This window comes from Bos indicus, chromosome X (genome assembly GCF_029378745.1).
Source record: "Bos indicus isolate NIAB-ARS_2022 breed Sahiwal x Tharparkar chromosome X, NIAB-ARS_B.indTharparkar_mat_pri_1.0, whole genome shotgun sequence".
Taxonomy (NCBI): domain Eukaryota; kingdom Metazoa; phylum Chordata; class Mammalia; order Artiodactyla; family Bovidae; genus Bos; species Bos indicus.
In genome coordinates this window covers 25,211,094-25,237,822 of record NC_091789.1, presented here as the reverse complement: position 1 = coordinate 25,237,822, position 26,729 = coordinate 25,211,094, and positions in this window count along the sequence as shown.

Genomic DNA, 26,729 nt, shown 5'->3' with positions numbered 1-26,729 from the left:
CTCCTTTAAGGCACTGTATGTACAGGCTCCACGTGCACCTCTCCCCGCCCCAGAACATCGTGAACCAGGGTTTGGTGAACCCCCAAACACATCAATCCATATTATCTACTGTGTACTTTAATTCTTCCCAGGATCAAGCACATAAAGTAGTGGTTCACTGGGTGCAAAAAGAGTAATTTATTTCCAACTTCCACACTTTTGCCCTTTTCTTTCTGCTTTGGTACGCATGAGGCCTGACCATCATTAAACAGAAATATTATGTTGGATGTGCAATTCAAGGAAATAATTTTTCTCAATCCATTGGACCAAAAAATATTGTCTTTCTAAAAGATAGAAAGGTAGCCTCCATGGTTCAGCTTCTTGCATTAATACTGCCTATGGGTTAATGTGCTATTAATATGGCAAAAAAAAAAAAGAAAAGAAAACCCTTTAAATAGCAGCTTGTGCTTCTTTTTTATTTCTCTGCAAAAGTTGATTTACTGTGTGTTTCTTCCATCTGGCAGGAAGCTAATCTGAATATGAATCAATCCTTGCAAAAATAACTGCAGGAAATTTTAGACATTCACAACTTTCCAAAGTTTATTTTTTCTCTTTAACAATAGCATTTTTGTCATTCTTTCAGTTGAGCAAAGTTTTTCAAATGAAATGAAATATGACTATTTAAAGAGCTGTGCCACTTCATCTTGAATGCCTCCTTTACTGTTACAGATTCACATTGTTCATATTCAAGATACATGTACATAAATAATTGCTGTTATCCCAAAAAGTTTTAATCATAAGAGGTAAACAGATTAATGTGATGTTCACAACTTGATAAGCAAAATGATCAAAAAATTATTCTCAAATATCTGATTTGTCTTTCCTTGAAGTATATTTTGTAATAATGCTGGTTTCTTCTAACATTTCTGGTGCTTGAGGAAAAACATCCCTCTACCTCATGAAACAAGACTTGATTTTTTAGCAAGTAACTCCTGGCTATTTTCAAAATCAGCACTTCCTGGCCATTCCCACATCACAGCATACCAAGAAAATTATAATGTTTACCCTGGGATAAATGGAGAAATCTACTTGAGCAGGAAGTTAACCAGCCCAGAAACTCCCGCTGCCTCAGGCGCCATCAGGTCACCCCCACGGTTGAGGGAATAAATATGCCTTCCCTCAATCGTAACCTATTTTTCAGCACATGAGTTCTACTCAAGGAAATCTGTTTCTCAGAGCTGTGTATTGGGAAAGGAAAAAGTGCATTATGTGAAAATGGCAGTAATATCATCTAGACTAATAAATAAGTGTCTTTGGCAGAATTTCCATACAAGAATTATATGGCCAAGTCAATCTATTCTAATCTGATCTATCAAGTATGAATGATTAACCCAGTGTTTTCCAAATTGCGTTCCACAGAATGCTAGTCTTCCGTGAGGTATTAATAGATACTAAAGTGAACACCCCCTACCCTCCGTGGTCAAATAATTTTGAAAGTTATAGGGTTAACTGGATTTCATTACTATAGAACTTCCTGAGCTTTTTCATATGCTAATGTGATTTGAGAATCTCCAAGAAAGCTGATCTGTAACAAATGCTTGTGCATATTGTGCACTGCACGACACTAGAGGTCGCTATTCATATTATAACTTATTCAGTTCAGTTCAATTAGTTCAGTCACTCAGTCGTGTCCGACTCTGTGACCCCATGAATCGCAGCAAGCCAGGCCTCCCTGTCCATCACCAACTCCCGGAGTTCACTCAGACTCACGTCCATCGAGTCAGTGATGCCATCCAGCCATCTCATCCTCTGTCATCCCCTTCTCCTCCTGCCCCCAATCCCTCCCAGCATCAGAGTCTTTTCCAGTGAGTCAGCTCTTCACATGAGGTGGCCAAGGACTGGAGTTTCAGCTTTAGCATCATTCCTTCCAAAGAACACCCAGGGCTGATCTCCTTTAGAATGGACTGGTTGTATCTCCTTGCAGTCCAAGGGACTCTCAAGAGTCTTCTCTAAAATCACAATTCAAAAGCATCAATTCTTTGGCACTCAGCTTTCTTCACAGTCCAACTCTCGCATCCATACATGACCACTGAAAAAACCATAGCCTTGACTAGATGGACCTTTGTTGGCAAAGTAATGTCTCTGATTTTCAATATGCTATCTAGGTTGGTCATAACTTTTCTTCCAAGGAGTAAGTGTCTTTTAATTTCATGGCTACAGTCACCATCTGCAGTGATTTTGGAGCCCCAAAAAAATAAAGTTAAATAAGCAGGGTGACATGACACTAATTGAAGCAATATACAATCCATACATGGCTCAGTTTCTCTGATAGCGCTAGTGGTAAAGAACCTGCCTGCCAATGCAGGAGATATAAGAGAGTCAGGTTTGACCCCTGGGTAGGGAAGGTCCCCTGGAGGAGAGCATGGAAACCCACTCCAGTGTTCTTGCCTGGAGAATCCCATGGACAGAGGAGCCTGGTGGGCTACCATCCATAGGGTCACATAGAGTCGGACACAACTTAAGTGACTTAGCACGTATGTACAACCTATATATGGCCATCCTAGGTTATAGCATGCAGCATTTTCCATACATATTTGTCTATGGAACATTGCCCAGGATACTTGTTAATATCTAGTATAACATAGTTAGATATTTATGGATTCCACTGATCATCTTGTCCTTTATGCTATATTTCAGGGATATCAAGCTCTGAGTAACTCTATTCTTTCTTATTCCCAGACTGTGAATTTTCCTGCCTCTAAGAGGAAAGAACATGGACTTTGGTATCATATTGATCTGGACTCAATACCAGTTATGCCACTCGTTTTACCAGCTCTGAACTTTCATATCTGTAAAATGGAGTGCTCGCTATAGGTTGATTGGACAGAATAAATGAGCAAGCATATAGAAAGCTTTAGTGTACTGCCTGACCCACAGTAGTGTATACCAAGTCACTATCTTCTCCCTCAGTTGCCTTTGCTCATGTTGTTTCCCCTGCCTGAAATGCCTTTTTATGCTCAGTCTGCCTTTCAAGGATTACTTCATTTACAAAGCCTTCCCTAATGCAAAAGCTCCCTCCCTCAAACCTGTGCAGCACCTTGTGGCTCTTTCCTAGGTTAATTCTAGCACATTTTTCTGATACTAGAATAATTATGACCAATTTCTCCTCTCCCCTGCTTAATTATGACATCTTGAGGGCATCAGCATTGTCTTACCCATCTTGTTCCTCAACAATCTTAAGCATTCTTAAGCAATCCTGCACAATCTTAAACATTCAATAAATGTTTGTAAAATCTAATGGAATCAAAATGGTAAAGTGGCTGTGCAGGTACCCACAGTATGTTTTTCACTGAGGAGGTGATAATAACAGCTCTTCTGGACTGACTGAATGCATATTATAGTCTGCAAAAATCTGTCTATTGGTATGCAGAGACAGTCACAGAAAGCCCTGAAGATATATTTTACATAGCACAAGGAAAATATTCTGAGGTTTAAGTTGCACAAATTGGTAGTATAATCAACACCTTCTGTAAAATCAAGGTCTTTAAGCATAGGGATGGTGGTGGATAGTCTAATCATTGATTGCAAACTCAAACGTAAAGTAAATATTTTATAACAGAATCCCAGACTCAAATATCAATATGTATAAAACCTTTGTTCCTTAGTTCTCTTCAAGTACAAATCTATACGAAACACTAAACCACATTTTACATATTTGTTCAAATAATGCATTTCCTTATAATATACATTTTAAGTATATTTAAATTTTTACATTAATAAAATATGCATGCTCTACACCCAGGGTTATATTTTATTCACGTTCTCTTGCTAAAGTATTTTAAAATGAGATATATGTACAAAATAAATTATACATTAGCTTTTCAAGTAAGAATTTTGTTATGAAAATTTGACAAATGCCAACAACCTTGTGCAGTCAAGCTACATTTATCAAAAGGAATTAGACACTTTAAGAAGAAAATCCAGTAATAAAAACCTCTTTTTAAAACAATGTTGGAACAAAAGGATTGTTTTATGAATACCTAGTTAAGACATACAGTTCGATTCTTTATTAGGCCCTTTGGTTCTTGACATGCTATTTAAAGTATGATTCATCAGAACAGCAGAAAATTGTAATTGTTGAAGTTTTCATAATGATCATAGCAACTGATTAACTTCTATAACAACATGATACCCAGTGCTCTAATATAAAGTGCTAATAATAATAATCTGTTATAACCATTTGAATTGTCTACAATTCTAAAGAGTAGGGGCTTTAGATAATGTAGCAGTTATACTTGGAAATTTCTAGAGTATATGGATACAACCATTAAAGCAAGCTAGAAACTGATTACTAATTGATAATATCTTAATCTCTTCAGGACAAATATCAATGATACTATTGTAACTGTTGTTGTTTTTATTTTTATTAGCCAACATTTTATGGGCTCTTACTATTTGTCAGTCACTATGTTAAGTAGTTTACATGCATTATCTCTACACTTAAAAAGCAAACAAATGTTGGCCAGCAAGAGGGAAAAAAAGAAAGTGAGCTAACATTTTTAAAAGACAAGATGGAAAAGAAAAGTCAGATAAAAATAATATGGCTAGCTGGTGAAAGAAACCAAGGTGATTCTGACCATGAATTTACTATGGTCTTGGGTCTGGTCTTTAGCTTTCAAAGCCCAGAAATTTTGACTCATATATTCCTTCATTGAAGGCAGACCTATCTAGGGAGCCAAATTCTAATCAGAGGGCTACACTTGGTGAACCTGGAAATAGAGCAAAGAAAAGGAGTCTTTAGCAATATTTTTTCCAGGCCACAGGGAAGCCTAGAAAATAGAATAGGTAAGGCCATCTAAGATACAGAGAACAGTATGTACAAAAGGAAAGAGAAGTAAAAAAGTACAATGTGTTTCTGGAAGATATTATAAGTAAAGAGCTTAGATTGGCTGGAGCAGGGGATCCTGAAGCAGAGGTGTGAGAGAAAACAGGGCTGCAATAGTAGGCAAGGCCAAAAAAGGCAAAGGATCTAGGACCTTGATTGTAAGGAGGAGCTATTTACAACTCATCAGACTCCTCAGGAGTCTGTTTGGAGGGAACAGATAGTGAATGTAAGGAAAACAGAATGTTGTTGTAAATGGCTGAGATGTTATGCAGATCTAAATTAAGATATGATTCAAAAGATCAATTCTTTTCCAACTGTTTCCTTTGGTATTGTTTTCTCCCACTCAGAGCTGTGTTTTCACCTTGTTTATAGTTTCCTTCCTTGTGCAAAAGCTTTAAGTTTAATTAGTTCTCATTTGTTTATTTTTGTTTTTATTTCCATTACTTTCAGGAGGTGGGTCATAGAGGATCTTGCTGTGATTTATGTCAGAGAGTGGTCTGCCTGTTTTCCTCTAAGGGTTTCATAGTTTCTGGTCTTACATTTAGGTCTTTAATCCATTTTGAGTTTATTTTTGTGTATGCTGTTAAGAAGTGCCCTAATTTCATTATTTTACAGACCAAGCAATTCCACTACTGGGCATATACCCTGAGGAAATCATAATAGAAAAAGACACATGTACCCCAATGTTCATTGCAGCACTACTTACAAGAGCTAGGACGTGGAAGCAACCTTAATATCCATTAACACATGAATGGATAAGAAAGTTATGGTATATACACACAATGGAATATTACTCAACTATAAAAAGGAATGCATTTGAGTCAGTTTTAATGAGGTGGATGAACCTAGAGCCTATCATACAGAGTGAAGTAAATCAGAAAGAGAAAGACAAATATTGTATATAAACATATATATCTATATATATCAGTTCAGTTCAGTCGCTCAGTCGTGTCCCACTCTTTGTGACCCCATGAATTGCAGCACATCAGGCCTCCCTGTCCATCACCCGGAGTTCACTCAAACTCATGTCCATCGAGTCGGTGATGCCATCCAGCCATCTCATCCTCTGTCGTCCCCTTCTCCTCCTGCCCTCAATCCCTCCCAGCATCAAGGTCTTTTCCAATAAGTCAACTCTTCTCATGAAGTGGCCAAAGTATTGGAGTTTCAGCTTCAGCATCAGTCCTTCCAATGAACACCCAGGACTGATCTCCTTCAGAATGGACTGGTTGGATCTCCTTGCAGTCCAAGGTACTCTCAAGAGTCTTCTCCAACACCACAGTTCAAAAGCATCAATTCTTCAGCACTCAGCTTTCTTCACAGTCCAACTCTCACATCCATACATGACCACAGGAAAAACCATAGCCTTGACTAGATGGACCTTTGTTGGCAAAGGAATGTCTCTGCTTTTGAATATGCTATCTAGGTTGGTCATAACTTTCCTTCCAAGGAGTAAGCGTCTTTTCATGGCTGCAGTCATCATCTGCAGTGATTTTGGAGCCCCCAAAAATAAAGTCTGACACTGTTAACACTGTTTCTCCATCTATTTCCCATGAAGTGATGGGACCAGATGCTATGATCTTAGTTTTCTGAATGTTGAGCTTTAAGCCAACTTTTTCACTCTCCTCTTTCACTTTCATCAAGAGGCTTTTTAGCTCCTCTTCACTTTCTGCCATAAGAGTGGTGTCATCTGCATATCTGAGGTTATTGATATTTCTCCCGGCAGTCTTGATTCCAGCTTGTGCTTCTTCCAGCCCAGTGTTTCTCATGATGTACTCTGTATATAAGTTCAGTAAGCAGGGTGACAATATACAGCCTTGACATACTCCTTTTCCTATTTGGAATCCGTCTGTTGTTCCATGTCCAGTTCTAACTGTTGCTTCCTGACATGCATACAGGTTTCTCAAGAGGCCGGTCAGGTGGTCTGGTATTCCCATCTCTTTCAGAATTTAGAGAACCTAGAAAGATAGTATCAACGATCCAATGTGCAGGGCAGCAAACGAGACACATACATAAAGAGCAGACTTTTGGACACAGTGGCGGAAGGAGAGGGTGAGATGATTAGAGAGAATAGCATTGAAATATTTATTTTTTGTTGTTTAATCGCTAAGTCATATCTGACTCTTTGAGACCCCATGGACTACAGCACGCCAGGCTTCCCTGTCTTTCACTATCTCCCAGAGTTTGCTCGAACTCATGTCCATTGAGTCAGTGATGCTATCTAGCCATCTCATCCTCTGCCATCCCTTTCTCATTTGCCTTCAGTCTTTCCCAGGATCAGGGTTTTTTCCAATGAGTCAGCTCTTCCCATCAGGTGGCCAAAGTACATACAGTATACAAAATAGATAACCAGGGGGAGTTTGATGTATGATGCACACAACCCAAAGCCAGTGCACTGTGACAACCTGGAGAGATGGAGTGGGGGGAGAGGTGGAAAGGGGGATTAAGAGGGAGGGGACACATGTATACCTATGGCCAACTCATGTTGATGTATGGCAAAAACAGCACAATATTGTAAAGCACTTATCCTCCAATTAAAAAAAATTAAAGATGTAATTCAGGGACAAAGCACCTTTCCAACACAGTTTCTTGAGAAAACGTGTTCTGCATTGAAAATTACTGTCTTCATTAAACATTGTATTTGGTATTCAATAATTGGTATACAATACATTTGAAAGCTGGTGCTGGTCCATATTTAAAAACAAATACTGTAACACAATCATAATAATAATTCCATAAAATCATGCTTAGTGTAAGCCAGAAACAAAATGAGAAATTATTTTAAAATGTGAATGACTGAAATTATTTTTATAAACTTTGATTAAACACCATAGGTCTCATCCCAACAATTAAAAAAAAAAAAGACAAGATTTCCAATTTTTATTTAATTTGGCAATTAATTGCCAAATAAAAATGTTTGAGCACTTACTATATTAATCAAAATTTTGAAGCCATCATTTTCATATATTTGAAGCCATCATTAACAAATATTTTTCAATACAAAAACACTAAAATTAATATTTTAGAGTAAATCCCATATAGTGCATGTTGTTTATAATCGTATGAGAATGAGTATTAGAAGCATTAAAAGAAAAAATGAAGAAAAGAAAGTTTCCAGTGTATATGTCTGTTAATACTTGTTTTGTATGTTTTCTTAACAGGAGAAATATAAAATTAAAATAAATGAGAAGTAACATCAAATTGAGGCAATGTCTACACATACACATACACATCAGTTTGTGAGGGGGAACATTGATTCAGTAAAGTACCATTGATTTATTCAACTGCTTTCCTATAGCCTGATCAGCAAGCATAGATAAAATTTTGTATTTTAATTTTAGAATCTGAATAATGCTTTCTGTGTCAGAACACGTTTCCCCATTTTTCATTTCTCATTCACAGGCAGAATGTTTTAAGAAAGCACACACACGCACAGAGATTTGACCTATCTTTAAAAACGAGGCAAATTAAGGTAAATTTTGCAAGAACGTTCATAGTAGCATTATTCACAATAACCCCAACTGAAAATAGCCAAGGTGTTCACTCATGACATATCTGTAGAATGGAACACTGGGATCTCAAATGCAGCTTATGTCTGTAAGTGTTCACTATGTGCCAAGCTGTTCTTGGTGGCCTCCAGCAACTTTCTTCATCACCACAGTGACAGGCTGCTTTTATGGTTTGGGGAAGCCCTTTTCTTTACTCACAGCAGTAGAAATTATGCTCTTTCTCAAAGTTACAAATCCTCAGATACCTGAATCTCTGCCTTGCGGGGAACTTACTTTAGAACTTAAACAAAGATCTTATGATCAATTTTCCTTCATTCCTAAAGTGGTAGCTTCTTTCAGTTAACATTTCAGCTAATACATTAGAATTCTCTTTAATCTGTGTGAGTAGAGACAGCTTTTACTTTATACGTCTGTGACTTACCTCAATTTGGTTAAATAACTACCCACTCCCCAACAACACATTTTGAATTTTAGCTACAAGGGTATAATAACTGTGAGTAATTGCATAAAGCATAAAATTTTCAAGCTGCTCTTCAGTCCACAAATCACTAAACAAATAATAGATGCATGTTATGATCACCATCATGTCATTTCTTTCAATGTCTGCTATTGGTTGGTCACCTCACATGACATTCAGATCCTGCAAAGACAGCAAAGCATGTACGTGTGCTGAATTCTTGTTCCCAGTGATAAATCCATGTGATATTTTACAAAAATGGATAATTGAAAAAGAATTGGCCAACAAAGATGCAAGTGGAGCAAAGAAACAAAAAGAACAAAAAGTGATGATGTTGGAAGTGAAAATAAAACCAAGCATAAGTGAAGTTATAGAAGAAATAGCTCACTCTGGAAATGCTGACATTGTTGCCAAGAGACTCTAGAAATGAAGCCAGAAGAACATAGTGAGGGTCAAATTATTGACATATAAGTGTGGAGATGTTGCAATTCAAAAGATGAAGATACCCCCAAATAAGAGATTCCAGCAAAAACTTACACATTAAAGGAAATCTTAGAGATATTTTACAACATTGAAAGTGCAAAAAATAAAATGTTGGAAGCTAACCCAAACTTAGGACTATGACAATTCGCCAAGGCTCGTTTCATATCTTAAGTTGTAAGCCAAGAAGAAACAGGCAAGTACTATTCAAACTACTCTTCATAAATCTTTACAAAGAAATTAAACACTATAACACTCAAAGTTTTTAACATTTAAGTTAAAGTATACTCAATATACATAACTTTTGCTGCTTTTTAGTTCCCTATATTTTAAAAACAGTAAGAGAATATTTCAGTATTTTGACAAAAAATTTAAATGCAATCAATTCTCCCCCATTGATTACTAAGATCATTTTGCAAAGTTTCAGCTTGCTCTGGCATTTTTACAGTTCTGCACTAATGTGAGAAATGATGACTGTCTATACTTAACTAGCTTTTACTTGGTCAGCAATACTTTACATTTAATTTACCCACTCAAAATTTTGATACGGTTTCTGCTTCTTGACTGAGCATTGACTGACTGATCAAATGAGTATGAAAGTGTTCACTGTAAAGTTCTCTCATCTTCGCTGTATGTTTAGAAAATATTTTAAATAAAATGATGGAAAAATCAGACAAATATTACCTTATACTTCCTGATAAATAAGAAGAATGAAGGAAAATTGTCTTATGCAATGAAAAACAAGACTATTTTTAGACAATACAAACAGGAAGAGTGGTGAGTTTATCAGAAGCAAATTAATATAAGGCTATAATCTTCTGCCAAAACATTCAAAAAGTCATGGCCAATGGAGGGGGAAAGATCCTAATATTCTAGGATAGTGTAGCAAGGAATTACACCAACCACTACATGCAGAGGTATTTCTAATGGAAAGGGTATTAATAAAAGCTTGAAAAGTGTTTCTAATACCTATCATCTGGTCAGAATCAGACTGATGAGATTAATTGACAGCACAGAGGAAAGTCAAGACTGAACTCTTCAGAGCAGAAGCCGTTACTTACTGCCTTCAGGAATTCTTCAGTCATTCAGACAAGGGGAAAAAGGGCACTTACAGAAGAGAAAGAAATACATCAGACTGGCCTTGGATTTCTCTATAGCAGTGAACAATATGAAGGGGTCTTATAAAAATGACTCAATGATGAAATCTTGCCAGACAAAATAAAGCACAAAACAGAGTACAAAATGAAGCAGGGCAAAGGCTAATAGAGTTTTGCCAAGTGAATGCACTGATCATAACAAACACCCTCTTCCAACAACACAAGTGACTACTCTACATATGGACATCATCAAGATGGTCAATACCAAAATCTGACTGATTATATTCTTTGCAGCTGAAGATGGAGAAACTCTGGACAGTCAGGAAAAATAAGACTGGGACCTGACTGTGGCTCAGATCATGAACTCCTCAGTGCAAACTTCAAACTTATACTGAAGAAAGTATGGAAAACCACTAGACCATTCAGGTATGACCTAAATTAAATCCCTTATGATTATACAGTGGAAATGACAAAGAGATTCAAGTAATTACATTTGATAGAGTGCCTGAAAAACTATGGACAGAGGTTTGGGACACTGTACAGGAGTCAGTGATCAAGACCATCCCCAAGAAAAAGAAATGCAAAAAGGCAAAATAGTTGCCTGAGGAGGCCTTACAAATAGCTGAGAAGAGAAGAGAAAGGCAAAGGAGAAAAGAAAAGATATCTCTTAACAAAATCCTAGAAAACAGAATCCAACAACATGTTTAAAAAGATCAGACATCATGACCAAGTGTGCTTTATCCCAGGGATGCAAGGATTCTTCAATATCCACAAATCAATCAATGTAATACACCACATTAACAAATTGAAACATAAAATCCATATGATTATCTCAATAGATGCAGAGAAAGCCTTTGACAAAATTCAATATCCATTTATGATAAAAACCCTCCAAAAGCAGGCATAGAGGGAACATACCTCAACATAATAAAAGCCATATATGATAAACCCACAGCAAACATTATCCTCAGTGGTGAAAAATTGAAAGTATTTCCCCTAAAGTCAGGAACAAGACAAGGGTGCCTACTCTCACCAACTATTCAACATAGTTTTGGAAGTTTTAGCCATCAAAGAATAAAAATAAATAAAAGGAATCCAGATTGGAAAAGAAGAAATAAAGCATTCACTGTTTGCAGATGACATAATCCTCTACATAAAAAACCTTTAGACTGCACCAGAAAATTACTAAAGCTAATCAATGAATACAGTAAAGTTGCAGGATATAAAATTAACACACAGAAATCCCTTGCAATCCTATGTGTATTCCTATACACTAACAATGTGTATGTGTATTCCCTTGCATTCCTAGTGTATTCCTATACACTAATAATGAGAAAACAGAAAGAGAAATTAAGGAAACAATTCCATTCACCATTGCAAAAAAAAAAAAAAAAGAATAAAATACTTAGGAATATATCTACCTAAAGAAACAAAGACCTATGTATAGAAAACTATAAAACACTGATGAAGGAAATCAAAGAGGACACAAATACATGGAGAAATACACCATGTTCAAGGATTGGAAGAATTAATATAGTGAAAAATGAGTATACTATGCAAAGCAATCTATAGATTCAATGCAATCCCTATCAAGCTACCAATGGTATTTTTCACAGAACTAGAACAAATGATTTCACAATTTATATGGAAATACAAAAAACCTCGAATAGCCAAAGCGATCTTGAGAAAGAAGAATGGACCTGGAGGAATCAACCTGCCTGACTTTAGGCTCTACTACAAAGCCACAGTCATCAAGACAGTATGGTACTGGCACAAAGACACAAATATAAATCAATGGAACAAAATAGAAAGCCCAGAGATAAATCCATGCACCTATGGACACCTTATCTTTGACAAAGATGGCAAGAATATATAATGGAGAAAAGACAATCTCTTTAACAAGTGGTGCTGGGAAAACTGGTCAACCACTTGTAAAAGAATGAAAGTAGTACATTTTCTAACACCATACAGGAAAAGAAACTCAAAATGGATTAAAGATCTAAATGTAAGACCAGAAACTATAAAACTCCTAGGGGAAAACAAAAGCAAAACACTCTCCAACATAAATCACAGCAGGATCCTCTATGATCCACCTCCCAGAGTAATGGAAATAAAAGCAAAAATAAACAAATGGGACCTAATTAAACTTAAAAGCTTTTGCACAATGAGAGAAACTATAAGCAAGGTGAAAAGACAGCCTTCAGAATGGGAGAAAATAAGAACAAATGAAGCAACTGACAAATAATTAATCTCAAAAATACACGAGCAACTCCTGCAGCTCAACTCCAGAAAAATAAATGACCCAATCAAAAAATGTGCCAAAGAACTACACAGTCATTTCTCCAAAGAAGACATACAGATGGCTAACAAACACATGAAAAGATGCTCCACATCACTCATCAGAGAAATGCAAATCAAAACCACAATGAGGTACCACTTCACGCCCGTCAGAATGGCTGCTATCCAAAAGTCTACAAGCAATAAATGCTGGAGAGGGTGTGGAAAAAAAGGAACTCTCTTGCACTGTTGGTGGGAATGCAAACTAGTACAGCCACTTTGGAGAACAGTGTGGAGATTCCTTAAAAACCTGGAAATACAACTGCCATATGACCCAGCAATCCCACTTTTGGGCATACACACCAAGGAAAAAAAGAACTGAAAGAGACATGAATACCCCAATATTCATTGCAGCACTGTTTTTAATAGCCAGGACATGGAAGCAACCTAGATGTCCATCAGCAGATGAATGGAAAAGAAAGCTGTGGTACATATGCACAATGGAATATTACTCAGTCATTAAAAAGGATACATTTGAAACAGTTCTAATGAGGTGGGTGAAACTGCAGCCTATTATACAGAGTGAAGTAAGCCAGAAAGAAAAACACCAATACAGTATACTAATGAATATATATGGAACTTAGAAAGATGGTAATGATGACCCTATATGTGAGACAGCAAAAGAGACAGAGATGTATAGAACAGTCTTTCAGACTCTGTGGGAGAAGGTGACAGTGAGATGATTTGAGAGAATAGCACTGAAACATATCATATGTGAAACAGATCGCCAGTACAGGTTCGATGCATGAGACAGGGTGCTCAGGGCTGGTGCACTGGGATGACCCTGAGGGATGGGATGGGGTTGGAGGTGGTGGGGGAGGATTTCAGGATGAGGAATACATGTACACCCATGGCTGATTTATGTCAATGTATGGCAAAAAATCCACTATAATATTGTAAAGTAATTAGCCTCCAATTAAAATAAATAATTTTTTTAAAAAGAAAATATATCTACATTTGAATGCAAAGTTTCAAAGAATAGCAGGAGAGATAAGAAAGCCTTCCTAAGTGATCAATGCAAAGCAATAGAGGAAAACAATAGAGTGGAAAAGACTATAGGTCTCTTCAAGAAAATTAGAGAAACCAAGGGAATATTTCATGGAAAGATGGGCACAATAAAGGACAGAAATGCTATGGACCCAACAGAGGCAGAAGAAAATACACAAAAGAACTATACAAAAAAAAAAAAAAACCTTAATGACCCAGAAAACTACGATGGTATGATGCCGGGAGCCGGCATATTGCATATTGAGTGCATATTGCATATTGAGTGCAGCACTTTTCAGGATCTGGAATAGCTCAACTGGAAATTCTATCACTGCCGGTAGCCAGCGTGAGGAACTCCGCCCATGACAAAGGTCATGAGGAAGGAGGCTCGGCATACGCAAAGGCGGGATCGAGCTTCAGGAGTCCCCCTGGAAATTCTCGAGCATATACCCCCAAAACCAGAGTCTGCCTACTTTCTGCTTTGTGCTTTCACCTACACCTCTGACTTTACGGGGGGCTGTCCCCCACTACCTCTCTGAAAAAAGTTAGCCTACAGCTCCAGTTAATAATTCCTGGGTGTGACAGTGTTTAACCTACAAACTCCTTTGGAAATCCTCTAACCTGCCTGAATAGGTTTTTCCGGCCTCATTGATTGTTCGGAGCCTCCCAACTGTGAGAGGCAGGAGATGTTCTAAACTGTCTAAACACAGATTCTTTTGAGTAGTTAAAAGATTGATTAGAAATTGTATTGGTGAAGGGATTTTCACTTGTTGGGCCAATGTTTGCTGCTAAGTTTCCATATCCCTTACTTGCTGTGTCCCTGGCAGTGTATTGATTAATATAGTTGGTGTAAACAGTAGCTTTAATGTTTGTAACCTGGGACCCTTGAGTTAATTCTTTTTCTTGTTGTAGCCCACCACACCTTTGCTCTGTAGGAATGCAACTTTATCTAATGCTTTTGGAGGGTGGCTCCTGACCAATCACCTTTAGAGAAAAATAAGTTTTCTGAAGAAAAGGTCTTAAAATGTTCACAGGCCTCCGGGCCAGAAGATAATGCAAATCACCTAAGCTTTTGCATATGATAAGTTTGCAGGAAGAAAGCCTGGTTTGCTGCAAGACTCTACCCCTTCCCCCATTATCCTCTGTGCATAACTTAAGGTATAAAAACTACTTTGAAAAATAAAGTGCGGGCCTTGTTCACCGAAACTTGGTCTCACCATGTCGTTCTTTCTCTTACCTTCTGGCTGAATTATTCAGCCTCTTTTCTCCACTGAATTTCCTCACTGAGCTATCCTTATTTCAGCCTCTTTTCTTCACTGAATTTTCCTACTGAGCTATCCTCATTCTATTACTCTTTATATCCTTAATTAACATTTAATTAAGCAATTGTTTCCTGATCTTCGCCTACGCCGTCTCTCCTTCGAATACCCTGGTTCAGCCGGGGCTGGTCCCCGGCAGTATGATCACCCACCAATAGAGCCAGACATCCTGGAGTGTAAAGTCAAGTGGGCCTTAGGACGCATCTCTATGAACAAAGCTAGTAGAGGTAATGGAATTCCAGCTGAACTATTTCAAATCCTAAAAGATGATGCTGTTAAAATGCTTCACTCTATATGCCAGTGAATTTGGAAAACTCATCAGTGGTCAAGGATTGGTAAAGATCAGTTTTCATTCCAATCCCAAAGAAAAGCAATGCCAAAAAATGTTCAAACTACTGCACAATTGAACTCATCTCACACACTAGCAAAGTAATGCTCAATATACTCCAAGCAAGGCTTCAAGAGTACATGAACCAAGAAATTCCAGATGTTCAAGTTGGATTTATAAAAGGCAGAGGAACCAGAGCTCAAATTGCCAACATCCGTTGGATCATCGAAAAAGCAAGAAAGTTCTATAAAAACATCTACTTCTGCTTTATTGACTAGGCCAAAGCCTTTATTGTGTGGAACACAACAAACTGTGGAAAATTCTTAAAGAGATGGAATACTAAACCACCTGACCTGCCTCCTGAGAAATCTACATGCAGGTCAAGAAGCAACAGTGACAGCCATACATGAAACAGCAGACTGGTTCCATGTTGGGAAAAGAGTATGTCAAGGCTGTATATTGTCACCCTGTTTATTTAATTTATAAGCAGAGTACATCATGCAAAATGCCAGGCTGGATGAAGCATAGCTGAAATCAAGATTGCTGGGAGAAATATCAATAACCTCAGATAAGCAGATGACACCACCCTTATGGCAGAAAGTGAAGTGGAACTGAAGAGCTTCTTGATGAAAGTGAAAGAAGAGAGTGAAAAAACTGCCTTAAAACTCAACATTCAGAAAACTAAGATCATGGCATACAGTACCACCTTCATGGCAAATAGATGGGGAAACAATGGAAACAGTGACAAACTTTATTTTCTTGGGCTCCAAATCACAGCAGATTGTGACTGCAGCCATGAAATTAAAAGACGCTTGCTCCTTGGAAGAAAAGCTATGACAAATCTAGACAGCATGTTAAAAATCAGAGGCATTACTTTGCTGACAAAGGTGCATATAGTCAAAGCTATGGTTTTTCTCACATCCATGTATGGATGTGAGATTTGGACCATAAAGAAAGCTGAGCACTGAAGAATTGATGCTTTTGAACTGTGGTGCTGGAGAAGACTCTTGAGAGTCCCTTGGACTGCAAGGAGATGAAACCGGTCCATCCTAAAGGAAATCGGTCCTGAATATTCATTGGAGGGACTGGTGCTGACGCTGAAGCTCCAATACCTTGGCCATCTGATGTGAAGAAATGACTCATTGGCAAAGACCCTGATTCTGGAAAAGACTGAAGGCAGGAGGAGAAGGGAAAAACAGAGGATGAAATGATAGGATGGCATTACCAAGTCGATGGACATGAGTTTGAGCAAGCTCCAGGAATTGGTGATGGACAGTGAAGCCTGCTGTGCTACAGTCTATGGGGTCATAAAGATTCAGACACGAATGAGCAACTGAAATGACCTAAACTAAACCAGACAACAGATGTTGTGAGAGAAGTTGTGGTAAAAGGAAGCATAATAGTCAATTCAAGAAAATAGTAGAGTCATTTCTGCAATCCTGAGAAGGGGGACAAATGGCATATAATTTTATAATCTGTCAAGTTGCCCTTTGTGTATAAAGGTAAAAGGCTTCTACAAGCATGTACACATTCAAGGACCACCATGAGCCCTACCTGAAAACATTACTTCATAATGCAGTCAACTAAGAGATTAATTCAAATATAGAACTTAGGGATAGAAAAGCTTTGGCCAAAAAACTAATGGTAAGCACCAAATGCTTTTAAATAGAGAATTAAAACTAAACCATTAAGGGAATTAGTATTTTAGAAGTCAATTTAAATGCTAATAGCCTTGAAAAAATAAAAATAAGTAACAAGTACTGTCTAAAAATCTCCCATGGAGCTTAAAAAAACTAAGTGCTTTAAATATTTTTTTTTGCTTAACCTTGTCAATTTTTTCAATTTTCCTCTGAATTCTACTAAATTCAAGTTGACTTCAATGTACTCTTTCTCATAAATTTTTATTTTATATTGGAGCATAGTTGATTAACAATGTTGTGTTAGTTTCAGGTATACAGCAAAATGATTCAGTTATACATATACATATATCTATTCTTTTTCAAATTCTTTTCCCATTTATATTAATAAAGAATATTGAGCAGATTTACCTGTGCTATACACTAGGTATTTGTTGGTTATTTTTTTTTAAACATAGTAGTGTGTCAATACACAACTTTAAATTTAAAATGAATACAGTATAATCCCATTTTTATAAAACTACTTCATGAATCTATCCAGCTGTTCAGCCACTTGTATATTTGCATAAAGAAAGAATGGAATGATATTCACTAACATTACCAATGGTTGTCTCTGGGTAATAGACTTTGAGGTGACTTCTCCCTTTGTTGTACTTCTGCATTGCTTGATTTATTTTAAATAGACAAGTGTTTACTGAAAAACTAGTCATTTGAAAATAAAATCATAGGGTTAGGACTGCTAACCTGGTAAAATATCAATAGATAAAAGTAAAGAGGAATGTTTAAACTTCAGAAAACCTAGTACAACCAAGCATCAACAAATAATTCAGGTATGGATTATAAACCATTCTCATCAACTCACAAAAAAATTATTGGACCCTACAGACAAGGTAATAGTTTAGGTGTGAAAAAGTAAATAAATAAATTTAATTTCTCTTTAAACTATCTTATAAATTAGAATTTTAGAAAATTTAAAATTTTCCTCATCCAAACTAGTAAAAACTTATTTTATTGCTGTCATATTTAAGTAGTTAAAGAATGTTATTAATCAACATTTGCAATTTATAATTGTTAACAAATTCTAGTCAAAATGGCAAATGGATTCTAAAGCTTTAATATATCTTATGTTCCTCTGTAACACTATTTTATATTCAACCAAGCAAAATATGTTAGCTTACTTCCTATCTATTTTTCAAGAAAAATCTTACTTTAAATCATTAAGGATCTATGACCTTCAATGTTAATGTCATGCATTTCCGTGCCCAGAGATTTTTGTCTATGTGTTTTTATTCACTCATTTGCTAAATAATTTCTGTGGAGTCATCTAAATGTGGGCAAATCAGAAAACTTCAGTTCAGGGCATGATTATGCCCAGTTTCAGTAATTACTTTTGGCAAATGGTGCTGGATTTTCACAATAGTTTTCAAACATCTAGTAAGTAATTGCTTGTAACTGTGTCATTGTCTGACAGTGAAATGAAAGAACAGGCACTGCAGTGCTGCTGAACCCCTCCATTTGTATTATACTGCAAAGCTTTCCAGCCACATAATTCTTCTTGACTGTCATGCTGTGGAAATTGCAGGGGGTTGCTGTATTATAGGCTTTTAACTTATGAAAAAGAACCAAGAGGAAAAAAGTAATGAAATTACACAAATTAGCCTGGCAGCCAAATTCTGTTTCTCCTCTTCCCTGACAAGACCTGATAATGGGAGGGTCCACCACCTTTCTTAGCATCTCAATTACTTAGATGTCATAATTTCAATCTCCTCAACTGGTACACTATTAAAAGATTCTCTCACCTCTAGCAGTAATCACTAGGTTCAAAAGCTACTGTGCCTTCCTGATTCTTTTCAAGAAATAGATGTAAAACAAACTGTCTGAGAAGGTGATTTTTCAAGCCGTGCACTCTGGATCATTTGTTCATTCACTGATCAAATATTTATTGAGTACCTATTATATATACAAAGTACTGGTCTAGTCACTAGGGATATAAGGATAGAGAAGATAGATAAGGGTCTTACTTTCAAAAAGCCTACATTTGGCTAGGGGTAGGTAAACAATTGACTATATAATATGTCAGATTATGTTTAGTATTATGAAAAATAAGGCAGGATAAGGGGCCTAGAGAGGGACCATTGTATGGACAGGGGTATTCAGAGATATGCCAAATATGGAAAGGACAACAAAAGCAATTTATTGCAAACTATTTTAAAATATTTCTTAATGACATACTGGAAATTGTCCTCTGTTAAAACAACAAGACCTTCCAATCATATTCCTTCCATGTTCTCTTTATTCAAAGTGATCTCTCTCCTCAGAATTGGCATGGTCATTCACTTAAAAGCTTTGCCTGGTGCTTTATAGAACAGTTATTTCTCCTGTTAGGAGCTAATCTCCCCTGCCTAATAGGAATCACTCTTACATCAAGGTGTGTGTTTTATTCATCTGGGCATCTGTTAGTGGTTGCATCATATCCCCTAAAAGATATGCTGAAGTCTTAACCCCTACTAACTCATAATGTGACTTCACTTGGAAACAGAGTTTTTAGAGAGGTAATCAAAATGAAATCACTACAGTGGACCATAATCCATGACTGGTGTTCTTACACAAAGGAGAAATTTGGACACAGAAATAGATATCCACATAGGAAGGACTGTGTGAAACACAAAGGAAGAATGACATGTGAAGACAGAAGACTGGAGTGATGCATCTATAAGCCAAGGAATGGCAAAAATTGTCAGTAAAACACCAGAAATGAAGGAAGAAAGTAAGGATACTCCCCTAGGACCTTCAAAAGGAGTACTGTCATGCTAATACCTTGATTTTGGACTTTAAGCCTCCAAAATTATAAGACAATAAATTTCTGTTGTTTTAAGCTAACCAGTTTGCTGTACAGTTCTTTGTCACAGCAGACCTAGCAAACTGAAATAGTGTCATTCTAAGGGCTTAGGAAAGATGGTGAATATGTGATGAATAAATAAATAAAGTCTTTGTAAATAATAAACTTGGGGTGCACTTTAGAAGTGAAGAAACTTAGGCATATCTATAATTGAACTACTTATGTGACACACGATATGAATTTGGTTGACCTTCAAAATTCAGATATTTCTTTAACAGAGAAGTAAGGTTTTGTGATAGAGTCCTTTTTTCTTAATAAACACCATTCCTTTAACTTTCTATAGTTTAGTGCAGCAAATGTTATGTGTGTAAGAGCTCTACCTTGCTAAAGGAGAATAAATAGAAATCAAAAATCAGAGTTGATTACTTAGAAATCACCTCACAGTTCAGGTCACATAGAGAATGAAGACTCAGAGCCTGGCTGAAAGTGTAATACTACAAACTGATTTTGCAGGCTAGAAAGCATAGGTGTAAAAAACCCAGCCCTTCCCAAAGTAGATTATGAGTAATTCTGTTTCAAACATTTACCCAAAAACAAATGACTTGGAATGAACCCTATTCTGAATCAGAGTATTGTGCTTCTCAAAAAAGGCAAACAACTGATTCATCCAACCCTAGTACCACTTAGATCATGCTTAGCATCTAGAATTAGTAAACCAGCACAAGCCCAAATGACATCAGGGAGTTAATGTCATTCAGTTGCTAAGTCCTGTCATACTCTGCAACTTCCGGGACTGCAGCACTCCAGGCTTCTCTGTCCTTCACTATCTCCTGAGTTTGCTCAAACTCATGTCCATTAAATTGGTGATGTCATCCAACCATCTCATCCTCTGTTGTCCACTACTCCTCCTGCCCTCAATCTTTCCCAGCATCAGGGTCTTTTTGATGAGTTGATACTCCACATCAAGTGGCCAAAGTATTGGAGCTTCAGCTTCAGCATCAGTCCTTCCAATGAATATTCATGACTGATTTCATTTAGGGCTAACTAGTTTGATCTCCTTGCAGTCCAAGGGACTCTCAAGATTCTTCTCCAGCACCACACTTCAAAAGTATCAATTCTTTGCACTCAGCCTTCTTTATGGTCCGACTGTCAAATCCATACATGACTACTGGAAAAACATAACTGTGACTATACAGACATTTGTCAGCAAAGTGATGTCTCTGCTTTTTAATATGCTATCTAGGTTGGTCATAACTTTTCTTCCAAGGAGCAAGTGTCTTTTAATCTCGTGACTGCAGCCACCATCCACAGTGATTTTTGAGCCCAAGAAAATAAAATCTGTCACTGTTTCCATTGTTTCCCCATCTATTTGCCATGAATTGATGGGACTGGATGCCATGATCTTAGTTTTTTGAATGTTGTTTTAAACAAGCTTTTTCATTCTCCTCTTTCACCCTCATCAGGAGGCTCTTTAGTTCTTTGCTTTCTACCATTAGAGTGGTATCATCTGCCTATCTGAGGTTGTTGATATTTCTCCCAGCAATCTTGATTCCAGCTTGTGAATCATCCAGCCCAGCATTTTACATGACATACTCTGCATAGAAGCTAAACAAGGGCGGTGACAATATATAGCCTAGACGTACTCCTTTCCCAATTTGGAACCAGTCCGTTGCTCCATGTCCAGTTCTGTTGCTTCTTAACCTGCATACATGTTTCTCAGGAGTCAGGTAAGGTGGTCTGGTATTCACATCTCTTGAAGAATTTTCCACAGTCTATGGTGATCCACGTAGTCAAAGGCTTTAGCGTAGTCAATGAAGCAGAGGTAGATGCTTTCCGGGAATTCTCTTGCTTTTTTTGTGATTCAACGGATGTTGGCAATTTGATCTCTGGTTCCTCTGCCTTTTCTAAATCCAGCTTGTACATCTGGAAGTTCTCAGTTTCACATACTGTTGAAGCCTATGTCTTGAAAAATTTTGAGCATTATCTTGCTAGCATGTGAAATAAGTGCAATTGTACCATAGTTTGAACATTCTTTGGCATACCTTTCTTTGGGAAGTCAATGTACTGTAATACTAAAAACTATGGAATTTGGGGGTTTTCCCAGCTTTATTTAGATATAATTGACAAATAAATTTATTCATATTAAAGATATACAACTTGATATTTTGACATCCAACCACATTGTTAATGTTCACCACAATCAAGCTAATTTTCATATTTCTAACTACAGTCACCATGCTGTACACGAAATCTCCAAAACTAATTTATCCTACATATTTCAAACTTTGTACTATTTGATCAACATTTCCCCATATTCCCTTCCCTTAGCCCCATGTAACCACCATTCTATGGTTCTAAGGATCCAGCTTTTCAAATTCAACATTTAAGTGAGATCAAGTAGCATTTGTCTTTCTGTGTCTGCCTTATTTCACTTAGCTTAATATTCTCCAGGTTTATCCATGTTTTCACAAATGGCAGGATCTCCATTATCTTTATGAATAAATAATATTCCATTGTATAGCTATACTACTTTTCTATTCTCAATTTATCCATTCATAGACATTTAGGTTATTTCCATGTTTTGGTTATTGTGAATAATGCTGACATGAATATGGGAATGCCAAATATCTCTTTGAGACATGAACTTTGCTTCCTTTGGGTGTACACCCAGAAGTTAGATTGCAGATCACATAAAGTTCTATTTTTAGTTTTTTGATAAACTCCCACACTATTTTCCATGTCTCTTCCAATTTATAGGCTTCCCTGGTAACACAGTGGTAAAGAACCCACTTGCCAATGCAAGAGACATAGGTTTGAGCCCTGGGTCAGGGAGTTCTCCCAAAGAAAGAAATGGCAACCCACTCCAGTATTCTTGCCTGGGAAATCCCTTGCACAGAGGAGGCTGGCAGACTACAGGCCATAGGGTCGCATAGAGTTGGTCACAACTTAGAGACTAAACAACAACAATCAATTTACATTCTCACTAATGGTGTACAAGAATTCCCTTTTCTCCATAGCCCTGACAATAAATATCTTCTGTCTTTTAGATAATAGCCATTCTAAAAGATGTGAGGTGATATCTCAATGTGGTTTTAACTTGCATTTCTCAGATGATTAAGGATGCTTGGCCATTTGTATGTCTTTTTTGTAGAAATGTCTATTCAGGTTCTTCACTCATTTTTTAAATAAGGTTTTTTCTTTTGGGAGGAACGGATGGGTATTGAGTTGTAAGAGTTCCTTATATATATTTGTATTAACCCCTTACCATTTATATAGTTTGGGAATATTTTCTCCCATTCCCTAGGTTGTTTTTTCACTCTATTGATTGTTTCATTTGCTGTGCAAAAGCATTTTGTGTTAAGTCACTTCAATCATGTCCGACCCTTCATGATCCTATGGATTGTAGCCCTCCAGGCTCTTCTCTCCATGGGGTTCTCCAGGCAAGAATACTGTAGTGGGTTGCCATTTCCTTCTCCAAAAGCTTTTTTAGTTCAATACAATTTCATTTGTCTGTTTCTGTCTTTGTTGCCTGTGCTTTTGGTGTCATATTCAAATATTAGTGCACAGACAGTGTCAAGAAACATTTCCTGGGGGTGGTCCTAAGATGGCAGAGGAATAGGATGGGCAGACCACTTTCTCCCCCACAAATTCATCTAAAGAACATTTGAACACTGAGAAAATTCCACAAAACAACTTCTGAACACTGGCAGAGGACATCAAGCACCCAGAAAAGCAGCCCATTGTCTTCAAAAGGAGGTTGGACAAAATGTAAAAGATATAAAGAAAGAAAAAAAAGTTAGGGATGGAGATCCATCTGGGGAAGGGAGTCTTAAAAGAGGAGAAGTTTCCAAACTCTAGGAAACTCTCTCACTGGCAGGTCTGTGGGGAGTTTTGGAATCTCAGAGGGCAACATAACTGGGAAGAAAAATAAATAAATAAATAAAAACCACAGATTACATGCCTAACAGCAACTCCCAGCAGAAAAGCACCACAGATGCTTGCATCTGCCAACAGCAGGTGGAGGGTGAACGGGGAGGAGCGGGCTGCATTCCTTAGGGTAAGGACGGGGCCTGAAGGCCCTGAGGGCAATCTCAGGGAGCTAACGTGAGATATCAACCTAAACTGTGGGATAGCCAGAGGGGTGGGGGGTAGAGAGAGAGAGAGAACTATCCTGCGAAAAGCCCTAACCTAAGGTAGTGCTGGCCGGCTCACAGAACAAAGGACTGAATACCAGAGGAGAGCTAGCAGGCTGCAAACCAGCCCATCCCCCACAGGAGGCAGGGGTCAGGCGGGTGCCAGCCAGAGCTGAAAAGGGGCAAACTCAGCCCCAGAGACAGCTTCCCCTACCAAACTGCAAACAGGCTTCCAGTTTCTAACCAAGACTTCCTGGGTTTCTGGACGGTTGACATCCACCAGGAGGGTCGCAGCCAGAGATCAGCTCCCTGGAAGAGACACACAGCACACTGGAGACGGGCGAGTGAGCTGCAACCCAGGAATCCTAGCGGCTGGGACCAGGGAGGTGATAAGATGCACTCACCACCTGTGGAGGGTGGGCTTGCCAAACCCCAGGGTTAGTAGAAGGAAAAAAAATCTTAAAAATTAGGGCAAAAATAAACACAAAAGAAAGAAAAGAGACCATAGTAAAATTCAACAAAGCTAAAAGCTGGTTCTTTAAGAAAATAAATAAAACTGACAAACCATTAGCCAGACTCATCAAGAAAAAATGGGAGAAGAATCAAATCAACAAAATTAGAAATGAAAATGGAGAAATCACAACAGACAACACAGAAATACAAAGGATCATAACAGACTACTCTCAGCAACTATATGCCAATAAAATGGACAAATTCTTAGAAAAGTATAACTTTCCAAAACTGAACCAGGAAGAAATAGAAAATCTTAACAGACCCATCACAAGCACTGAAATTGAAACTGTTATCAGAAATCTTCCAGCAAACAAAAGCCCAGGACCAGACAGCTTCACAGCTAAATACTACCAAAAATTTAGAGAAGAGCTAACACCTATCTTACTCAAACTCTTCCAGAAAATTGCAGAACAAGGTAAACTTCCAAACTCATTCTATGAGGCCACCATCACCCTAATACCAAAACCTGACAAGGATGCCACAAAAAAAAGAAAACAACAGGCCAATGTCACTGATGAACATAGATGAAAAAATCCTTAACAAAATTCTAGCAAACAGAATCCAACAACGTATTTAAAATATCATACATCATGACCAAGTGGGCTTTATCCCAGGGATGGAAGGATTCTTCAATATCCACAAATCAATCAACATGATACACCACATTAACAAATTGAAAGACAAAAACCATATGATTATCTCAATAAATGCCGAGAAAGCCTTTGACAAAATTCAATATCCATTTCTGATACAAACCCTCCAGAAAGCAGGCATAGAAGGAACATACCTCGACATAATAAAAGCTATATATGACAAATCCACAGCAAACATTATCCTCAATGGTGAAAAATTGAAAGCATTTCCCCTAAAATGAGGAACAAGACAAGGGTGCCCACTCTCACCACTACTATTCAACATAGTTTTGGAAGTTGTGGCCATAGCAATCAGAGCAGAAAAAGAAATAAAAGGAATTCAGATGGGAAAAGAAGAAAAACTCTCACTGTTTGCAGATGACATGGTCCTCTACATAGAAAACCCTAAACACTCCACCAGAAAATTACTAGAGCTAATCAATGAAGATAGTAAAGTTGCAGAATATAAAATTAACACACAGAAATACCTTGCATTCCTATAAACTAACAATGAGAAAACAGAAAGAGAAATTAAGGAAACAATTCCATTCACCATTGCAAAGAAAAGAATAAAATACTTAAGAATATATCTACCTAAAGAAACAAAAGACCTAAATATTGAAAACTATAAAACACTGATGAAGGAAATTAAAGAGGACACAAATAGATGGAGAAATATACCATGCTCATGGATAGGAAGAATCAATATAGTGAAAATGAGTATAGTACCCAAAGCAATCTATGGATTCAATGCAATCCCTATCAAGCTACCAATGGTATTTTTCACAGAACTAGAACAAATGATTTCACAAATTGTATGGAAATACAAAAAACCTCGAATAGCCAAAGCGATCTTGAGAAAGAAGAATGGACCTGGAGGAATGAACCTCCAGCCTGACTTCAGGCTATACTACAAAGCTACAGTCTTCAACATAGTATGGTACTGGCACAAAGACACAAATATAGATCAATGGAACAAAATAGAAAGCCCAGAGATAAATCCATGCACCTATGGACACCTTATCTTTGACAAAGATGGCAAGAATATGTAATGGAGAAAAGACAATCTCTTTAACAAGTGGTGCTGGGAAAACTGGTCAACCACTTGTAAAAGAATGAAACTAGAACACTTTCTAACACCATACAGGAAAAGAAACTCAAAATGGATTAAAGATCTAAATGTAAGACCAGAAACTATAAAACTCTTAGAGGAAAACATAGGCAAAACACTCTCCAACATAAATCACGGCAGGATCCTCTATGACCCACCTCCCAGAGTAATGGAAATAAAAGTAAAAATAAACAAATGGGACCTAATTAAACTTAAAGACTTTTGCACAATGAAGGAAACTATAAGCAAGGTGAAAAGACAGCCTTCAGAAAGGGAGAAAACAAGAGCAAATGAAGCAACTGACAAATAATTAATCTCAAAAATACACGAGCAACTCCTGCAGCTCAATTCCAGAAAAATAAATGACCCAATCAAAAAATGGGCCAAAGAACTACACAGTCATTTCTCCAAAGAAGACATACAGATGGCTAACAAACACATGAAAAGATGCTCCACATCATTCATCAGAGAAATGCAAATCAAAACCAC